Here is a 10,084-nt window from a genome sequence, read left to right on the forward strand (position 1 = left end):
ACGTGACCAGCTGGTTAAAGGTTTTTTTTTTTCAAACCCATGTGTTTCACGATATCATATTTGATGAAGGAAGCAAAATTGTAAGAACTTTCTTAGTTATTTACTTTATCTAATGCAAATGCCACAAAGGTGTAAAATCAAAAGTCGTGCTAAAAATGTATTCCCCATATGTCCTGCGCTGAACTTGTAGCCAGCAGATAACAGCAGGCCCAACGAGGCCATCTACTGGATGCAATATGGTAGAAGGTGATGTTTGACATCTCAATAATCCATTATTGTCACCCAAGTAAACAGAGCAACAGTAACTCTGAGTTAGTTGAGTCATGACAGCAAAGAGACCCACAGAGATCAAGAGTGTAAATTCACAAATGGCCAAAGGATTTAGAAGGGCGTGGAAATAGAATTTCATTTGGGGGTGACACACTTCCAAAGCAAGGCTTGACTGAAGATTCTTCCAAAACATTTGTAGCTCAAATTGCCAACTTTGTCTGCTTACATTTAAAGTTTAAAGAGGCCTCCTACACCTAACTGCATTATTCGTCTTGTTCAGAATCTAAAATACTTTGAATTATCAATTCTAACCTTGAGAAGTAAACATTGAGCAAAGATTCTTTAAAACAAAGTTTGAGTTTTATGTATTGTTATTCTATTTGTAAAACACACAGACTTATCCTTTTCATTGTTTTTTGTTTTGGCATCAGGACCATCTTAAGTTGAGACAAGCATACTACTATATAGGAACAGACTTTTACCGGTTAAATCTCGATTGAATTATCCTGCAAAGATTACAGGTCACTTAAAACTCTTTTTTGTGATTTGGGTAAATAAATGAATGAATGTATATTTTTCTCTTTCCAAAATATTACTCAACGATTTTCAGCTCCTGCCCATTGACCAAATATTGTTGTCTTGGGACAACAATATGCTTACAGCCATAGTAACTTAAAAACAGAGGGTTTTTTGTAACATGTCCAGTTGAAATGTATATGTTCTTGTGGCCCTTGGGCCAGGAAGGGGCCTTAAGAAACAAATAAAAAAGTATTTAAATGAATAAACATACCACCACTAGTATATGTACTGTCGGTTTGACCCACATACACAGGCACAGGGCTTATCTGTTTAGCTTTTTATCTCCTTGCTGAAACCTAAATATGTGCTACAGCTGCCACTAACTCTTGTTTGCATGTTCTCCCTGTGCATGCGTGGGTTCTCTCCGGGTACTCCGGCTTCCCCCCACAGTCCAAAAACATGACTGTCAGGTTAATTAGTCTCTCTAAATTCTCCCTGTGTGCATGGTTGTTTGTCCTGTATGTCTCTGTGTTGCCCTGCGACAGACTGGCGACCTGTCCAGGGTGTACCCCGCCTCTCGCCTGGAACGTAGCTGGAGATAGGCACCAGCAACCCTCCCGACCGCATTAGGGACAAAGGGTGAACAGGAAATGGATGGATGGATGGATGGATGAATTTTAATATAACAGATATAAGTAGAGATTCACTGATCACAGTTTTGTGGTCAATTTTTTCGGTCTGAAATGTTGCTAAACAAAACAGTCACTGAGTTGGCAACAGTGGGATATGCAGACATGGCCTGACTCTCAGTCAAACTTCTTTTCGGCAGAGCCATAAAGGACAGTGGTTGATTTTTAGACTTTTGCTGAAGTAGATAAGATTGGTAAATAATTTTGGCTGCACATATAAATATCAGACGATACCGAGGACTGATTTATCGGTGGACTCCTAATAAACAGATTATAGTCAGGGAAGGGCACGCCAACATCTAAATTTAAAGACATAAAAATCTTGGACTTTGGCCCTCTGTGCCTGCGTGCTCTGTGACTTTAGTTTTGTATGTGTGCATGTATGACTTTGCATGTCTGTAAATATGTGAGTTTTTGTGCATGTGTCCCTGTGTGTTTTTGGGGATATGTGCACATGTATTTGTGTCTGTGAGTGTGTGTGCCCATGTGAGTAATAAATGTAGACAAGCCGAGTGTAAGAGGCCTGGCAGACATAACGCCCACGTTTCCCTGTAGCACTGAGCCGGGTTGTGCGTGCAGCTGACAAAGTTCAAACCAAAACCACGTCACGTACAAACACACTGCGACTCGCTCATTCCCTCACATGCACTCAAGACTGCGCACAACCAGCCATGCAGGGTAATTTATGTCTGCTCCAAAAGGCAAACAAAACAGAAATGGAATGGAATAAAATAGAATGAAAAGTACTGGATTAGGAACAGAATTCATTGTTATACAACAAATATCACACAATCGATAAGATGAAAAAAGCTGTAGCTGTTGCTGTTGTATTGTATAGCATGTTCATTTTTAAATGAAGAAATTATGGATTTAAAAAAAAGAAAATAATGTTATGAAACCTTCTCTCTAAAACAATATTTTGACTTCTGTGTCTTTTAAAGTTTTCGTTATAAACTATCTGGCTTAAGTGTCATATTTTTAGGACTTTTTGATTCTTGATTGTACTAAAGAGGGTACTGATTAAGAATGACCTTTTGGTTATATAATAGATTTTAATGCTCACAACAGGCAGAGCCCACTCAGTTTCATGTTCACTTCATTAAAAAAAGAAAAACCTGCCAGAAACGAAGCAAAACCGCTACACAATAGCAGATCCACAAAGATGATTTTTATATATTGGTCTATATCCTTCATAACCATTTACTTTGCAGCAAACGTCTCCCATGACTTCCTGTGGCATTATTTCATATTTGGCTGTTTGCTAACAGAGGCCTTCACATACTAGCTATATGTTAATCTGGGAATAAAAATAAAATCAAATTATGCAATACTTTCCTTCAATTTCAAAATTATGTATTGCATTGGTTATAAAATTTAGAGGTTTACTGTTTGGTTGGTGCATTGTAATATTCAAATGTTATCCACAATGCATTTAATAACATTTTGACAATAACAACCCTGGGGCATTTGGAGAGGGAGTAAAATTGAGTGATTATAACGCTGACCACATCCAGACCAGTAATTATGAACCTCTTTCTTATACAAACATCCAGATTTCTGTACTTGCACATTTTATTCTGTACTTGGTTTTAGGCATACTCTTTTTTGTCAAATCCTGTTTTCCATTCCAAGGCAAGTATAAGCAAGGACAGACAAGGAATGCAATTCATGTCTTCAAAAACATTGAAGCTGGAATGTGTGTTGTGTGGAGTATGGTTGAAGCTTAACTACTCCCATGACTCTTTTTTCCCCCTTTTCTTATCAACTTATTTGAACAAATTAAATTGGAGCCAGAAGATGTAAATGTTAACCTCTGTGTGTCTTTTATTCCCAGATATAAACGAAATGCTGGGAATGAGGAAGAAAAGAAGATAGTGAAAAGTGTCCGTAATGTGTTCCATGCAAGTAATAAAAGCAATGCAATCAAATCATATGAAATGAAATGGCTATATATGCATAAGAACAGTCTATAAAAGATGTAAGACTAAAAGTAATTAATGTGTTCTTATCTCATCCAGCCTGAATTCTGTGTCACATACTTAATAACGGGGAAGCCACTGTGGCTCTTTTTTCATGACTATTCAGAAAATTTGTTTTCATTGCAAAATAAAACGTCAAAATAAGCAACATCTTTAGTTATGCCATCATGTCTTGCCCTGCTTATCTCATGTACTGTAAATAAATCCCCCCTTAGCAATCAGAGATTTCAAGCAAAACAGTAATTAAGAGCCTGATAGCTCAATAAGCTCTGTGAGAGGCCCACTTAGTCTTATCTCACATAAGAAGCTGTTATCTATTTATACTGCATACATGCACAAACACTATAGCTTGGTGATTTTGCATCAGATTTGCTCAGTTGGGATAAATGTGATATGTTGTCTTTTTTTTTAAAGTGATGAGAGTTATTGTATGAGTCGGGGGTGGGGAATATCAAAGGTGGGATGACACCACCTGCACATTTTCTTCTCACTGAGCAAGGGGACAGCAGTAACCTGAGACCTGCATGTCAAACTGACAAGAACAATCCACCTGAGCCCAATGAGAGATCAAGAAAGTGTGTGTGTGGCAGAGAGAGGGAGTATCTCTTTTTCATCTTTCTTCGCTATCAAGACATGATTGAGTTTTCTACCATGACTCCTCTCTCTGTTTCTTAGCTTTATATAAATCTACACATAAAGTGCATAAAGTACTAATATTGTTATAATGAAATCTAGTAATTGGCGGTCATTTTTATAAATACATTTTACACAGAATGAATAAATCTTTTCTATTTTTTATCTTTGACCTTCCTAAACAAAAAACCTTCTTCTTTCTGAAATGAGGTCTTGAGACCACTGAGGCTGACTCAAAACACAGTCCACACCTTGTAAATCTCTCCCAGATTCTTGAATGGGGTTTTTTTTGACAATCCTCTGATGGTTTGCCTATTCACCCTTTCCTTGCACCATTTCCTTTTGGTCAAATTTCCATCTTTATTAGCAATGACCTTCTTTTGCTTACCCTGATTGAAAAGCTTGTCTGCTGGAAAACTGCCACTATGTCAGTCTTCATACATTAGCTGGACATTGCAAACTTGTGCACAAATCAAATTTTGTGTTTTCATTACCAGTAACATGTCACACTCTTTTGTAAGTGGAAGGTAATTTTTTTAGCTCTTGATTATTTATTCCTGATCACACCTAAAACTTTGGGTTAACTGAAGATAATAATAGTGTTTTATCTCCAGTAGTAATTCATCTGAATATGGTGTTTATTATAAATAGGGTGTTGAGTGTCATGATTTCATATGGCCTATTTTGAAAATAGAGATGACAACTTCTAAAGTTAAGATATTATTGTCTACTAAACAGAGACACTGTGTGAGAGTGATGTGTCCAGGTCAGAACCATTTGTTATTAACAAGCACAACAATCTGGTCTCATTTTGTAAACAGTTTTATAACACTTTTCTGATCATTTTTATATGTCCTATTTAACTTTACATTTAAAAATGTATTAAAAAAAGAAAAAGGTATATATACATAATTGTCTACTCTGCACTATGGTGGATTTTGACAAGATACTGGGATGTTATGGTTTAAGTAACGGTTTTCTGCGATAATAAAGAAGACAAGCATAACAAAGAGTTACACAATCAACAATGACTATTGAAGCATTGCAACTTTATAATCTGCTGAAGCATTTGCTTTTGCAGGAAGATTATTTTGGGGTTTTTTGTAAAAAAGAGGATTTCTTTCTGTGGTCTCTGGTTGTAGTACAAGCTGATGTGAGCTTAGAGAAAATCTGTCGCTTCACCAAGGGTGGCGGGGAAAAAAGCAGCACAACATACAATCATCAGTTAGGAAGGAAAGGGAAAAAACAACCTGGGTTGCAGTCTTGTCATAGTGGTTGAAAGCAGGTAAAGAAGATTATGTTACACCATTGCAATTTATTTGAAGTTTATTACCATAACAGAATGTAGACAGTGCCTTGCTGTTTAAATACCTTAAACCTTTTCACATTTCCTTACATTACAACAAGCTAAATTTACTGTTGTTGATGCTTCACCATTTGACCATCACCTTTTCAGAACATGATCTATGACAAACTCCAAACTGAATTCATGAGTTTCTCATGAATTTTGTTTAAAAATGGTTTTCTTGTTTCCTCCTTTTTCACCTATGTTAGTTATGAACTATTTTGTTTTGGCACATCACACAAAATCCTAGCAAAATGCATTAATGTGTTGTTTTACAGGCCTACCCCTTTCTTCAAAATGCTATTCAGTTGAGAAACTTTCAAGTGGAGGACTAAACGCATCATATTTATCACTTAAATCCTCTTTAGAAACTGTTCTTGGAAACATTTGGTGGGGGGGTTGTTGACCATTACTCTGCTTCTGCCAAATAACTGTGAGGAAATATTCCTTTCTGACATTGTATTTTTTTATGATCATTGGCTTTTATTGTGTTCTACATTAAATCTACATCAGCACATTTGGCACTTGTGCAGCTTCCATCTACATCGCCCTGTAATGAATGTTAACGTGAACATATTATTAAACCTAAATATGATAAACACCACCTAGTGTTGTCAATATTTTGACCAATAAATGCAAATTATATAAATGTTGTATTTCAGCTAGGTTTTATCCCTTTGTGGGCACTTTGAAATAAAACGTATTTTAGGAATCTTCTCCAAATAGGTTCACACAGAAACTGTCACAAAAGCTTGGATTTTGTTGTTAATTGTTGTGCCAAGTGTAAAATTGTCATCTTTTTTGTTCAGTTTGTTGAAGTACAAATAATGTGGCATACTTCTGGTAGCATGATGAATATGTGTCTAATTAGCAATCATGTGTCTTATTTCAGTAGCTTCTGATTATTGCTGCAGCTGTTTCAAAGCATTTCTCACATATGCTTCACCCACTGCACAAATTTGTCAAACTGATCCATTCAGTCAGTTTTTATTTATAAAATTGACATAACTACTGTTGACACATGAAACAAATGAGGTTGTCGTTGATTCTCCGTTCTATTCACTGAATTTTGTTTCTTGTCTGCTCTGAACTGACTCAAAGGGGCTCCAACCTGGCTGCACTCCCAAGATCAAAAACATCCCTCAGACAAACATCAATACGTCTGTTTATATCCACTGCTGTGAAAGCCAGACTTTCATCAGTGCTCCTGTCACTTTCCTGGCTATCACAGAATATCCTGGAGTCTTTAATAAGGGTTCAGATGAGATGTCAGCACCTGTATGTTGACTAAGATTGATATGAACCATAGATATTTAAGGTTGAAGTCACTAAAAATGTCTGTAATCCAGAATTTAGAGATGTTTTCAGATTATTACCAACGCTTAAATATAACACTTTAAGTAGTATTGGGTCATTGTACAAAATAAAACATTTATATTATTGTAGCAAAGTGTTGAAAGCTTACTTTTCAGATATAAGTGTAACTGAATAATGTAGAACAGTATTTCTAGTGGTCCCTTATGGTGACAAGGAATAAATTACCAAATCCAAATAATTAAATCCATTTAATAGAATCAGTAACAGCGGGAGCAGGACCAGACGGTACAATCACCTCTCTTGTTCATAATAATTGCTCTTCTTCCAGCTGCCTGTCTTCAGTGATCTCACTTGGCTTTACCTGCTCTGATTTCACACACCAGCTCATTCTCTATCATATAATCTGCACCACAGTCTGGAGCAGAGCTTTCAGCTAAAATGGGATAGGTCGGACAATCAATAAGTCAAGAGATTCAAACAATTCTGATGCCTGTCCTTTGTACATTCTTATCTTTGTTCCCCTCCAAAGCACACAAAATAATTTTTTTACGTGAAATAATAAGAAAAGTACACAAAACAAACATCCCATTCAAACAGGGCAGACGTGCATTGAATTTTAATATACGTTGAAATGAAAGATGAATACAAGTGCCTGATCATTAGGAGCAGCAGGTAGAGGAGCAGCTTCTCTGAGCCAGACGCCTGATGATTCCGTGACTACAAGTGGTAATCAGGCCCTAAGTTAATGGTATTTGATGCAACGTTACCTTATGCTTATTTTCTTCCTTGTTCCCTCCATTGATGATCTCCTGGTTCCTGTTCCTCATCCCTACGCGCTGCTCCAATGTTCCCTCTGGACTCTCTCTTCCTGCCTTCTAGCCGTTCCTTGGATTGATCCACTTACGTGGATCTCTTGTCAAGTTACACCTGCCTGTCCACCTTCCGTCACTCTCCATCTCCATCCATCCTGGAATTAAAGTCAAACAATCACCAACTGAAAGCTCATCCCGCTCTGCCAATCTTGGTTTCATAGGGCTCATTTTCTCCATAAATCCACCTCATCTCCATTAATAGAATCATTCATCTTCAACCTTTCCCTGCAATTCTTCATTCAAGCAACAACATTAATCAGTCACCTTCCATCCTAGTTTAGACCAGGGTCAATTCTCTGTCCTCCTTTTAATGCTGAATCACAAACCCACAAAAAATATATATTTTAACAGATTTATTAGTCTTTTGGGAACAAATCAACAGTAGCATACTTTCAGGCCTCCCTGAAATGTCCTGAAATATAGACATCACTAAAGCATTTTTTCAATGTATACATTTAACAAGGTGTTTTGTTTGTTTTTGTAGGGTATGGATTTGTGTCAAAGAAGCCAATTTTTCTTACTAACTGTTCAAAATGGCAAGCAAGAACTTTCAATTGCATCCCTCCATCTATCCATTGCTTTAAAAAATGGGTCCAGCTCAGTCTATTGATCCCAAAGCAATCCCAGAAATACCCTGGAGAAATTTTGATCAGATTCCACATTATGGCGCTTTTTGACCTATTTCAAAGGCAAAACCTGGCTAGTCAATGGAGGAAGCTCCTTACAGTCACTTGTATCCTGGATCTTAAACATGCCAACAGAAACAAATTATATGTAAGAATCAATAAAAGATAAGACAATGAGGTTCCCCAACAAGACTTTGTCCTTTATATGACACAAATCGTTGATCAAACGTTTCTTTAATTTTTCAAGGAATTGATTGTCTGGGTTTTTGCTTCTGGAACCCAAGACGTTGCAGTCCTTCTGAACAATACCTGTACAGGTGACTGAACAGAGGATCATTTCTAAACCTTTGAAAAAATCCTGGTTTCTCCTTGCAGCTTGACAAATTTATAGTTTTTGTTCATTCTTACCATAGCCTGCCTTATTTAAATAATGAACTGAGGGTTAGACCAAGTTTTCTTTTCCTTGTAGTTAATTCAGTCCAAGTCACCACTTGTCACATGGCTCAGATGTAACATCAACTCAAAATAATTTTGAAGGCACGCCATAAATGCAGCTGTGATAAATAATTGCGCTGCTCAAGTGCTTTTTGTGCAAGCAGGTAAATATGAATAATTGTTTAGTAAAACTGTAAATCACACCTGCTCATTCTCAGACTGCTTCAGGTTTTAGATTGCATTGTTTTTTATGTTGACAACAAAAGACAACCAACTAATCAGCATGCAGGCAAGGACACAACACTGACTTCATTATCGCCATTCAACGACAACCAGCCTGGCTGTTGTTTCTCTGTATTTATTTCATGTTTAAATTTATTTTACCTTCCGCTAATTGCTTTCACGACTTTTGCATCAATAAATTATTGTTTTTTGTAATTAGAAATTACATTGAGAGGATACACATACAAGGGCAAAACGCAAACATGCTGACGAGGAGCTGAGTAAGAGGAACTGTCTAATTGCTATGCAGAGCAGTGCAGATGCTCTGATGAAAGCCAGTCATTGCTGAATTATGGATTTGACTTTATTGAATGAAAATTACATCTCAGAAGTAAACAAATGAAATTAAGCGACTCGGACATGTTAAGTGGTTAGAAATTTGTGGCACTTCTTGAATCATTTAAGAACACAAAAAAATCCTTTATAAGCACTCTTTGTGGACTTTATTTTCCTTTTTCTCAATATGTTTAGCAGATTGTACTTTCTACATTTAGAAAATATTGCATCTCTTCTCACCAATATAACACTTTGGTATTATTATGTTGATATACTTTCAATCCATTCTTAATATGGATATTACAACCCCAATTCTTACAATTGGGGTTGTAATCCCACAATGTTTGGACATTGTGCAAAACATAAATAAAAAAAGAATTGCAAATCCTTTCCAACCTATGTTCAGCTGAATACACTACAATGACAAGATATAAATTAAAAATCTCACATCGCATCAACTTTAAAATATTCCTTCTAACTTTCAAAGCGGTTCACAACCTCGTCTCCACCATATCTTTTGGACTTCCTTCACATTACTACACCCACCCGTAACCTTGCATCCTCTTCTTCTGTTCATCTGTTCCCTCTGCCCGTCTTGTTAGTATGGGGAGCAGAGCATTCACGGACGGTCACAGAAGCTGAATGAATGAATGAATGTGCTGCCATGCATGAACACAAAGAGTTAAGTCCATGTTGAAGGACACTCTAAAAGCAACTATGAAAAGGTCTTGTGATGCCAGATGAATACTTCAGTTTATATTAGCTAATGGATCTAAATTGAGGTCTTAGAAGTGTATACGGATGCAATGAAATATTGTGTAAGACCTCTCATTCAAAATAC

This window comes from Xiphophorus couchianus, chromosome 11 (assembly GCF_001444195.1).
Source record: "Xiphophorus couchianus chromosome 11, X_couchianus-1.0, whole genome shotgun sequence".
Taxonomy (NCBI): Eukaryota; Metazoa; Chordata; class Actinopteri; order Cyprinodontiformes; family Poeciliidae; genus Xiphophorus; species Xiphophorus couchianus.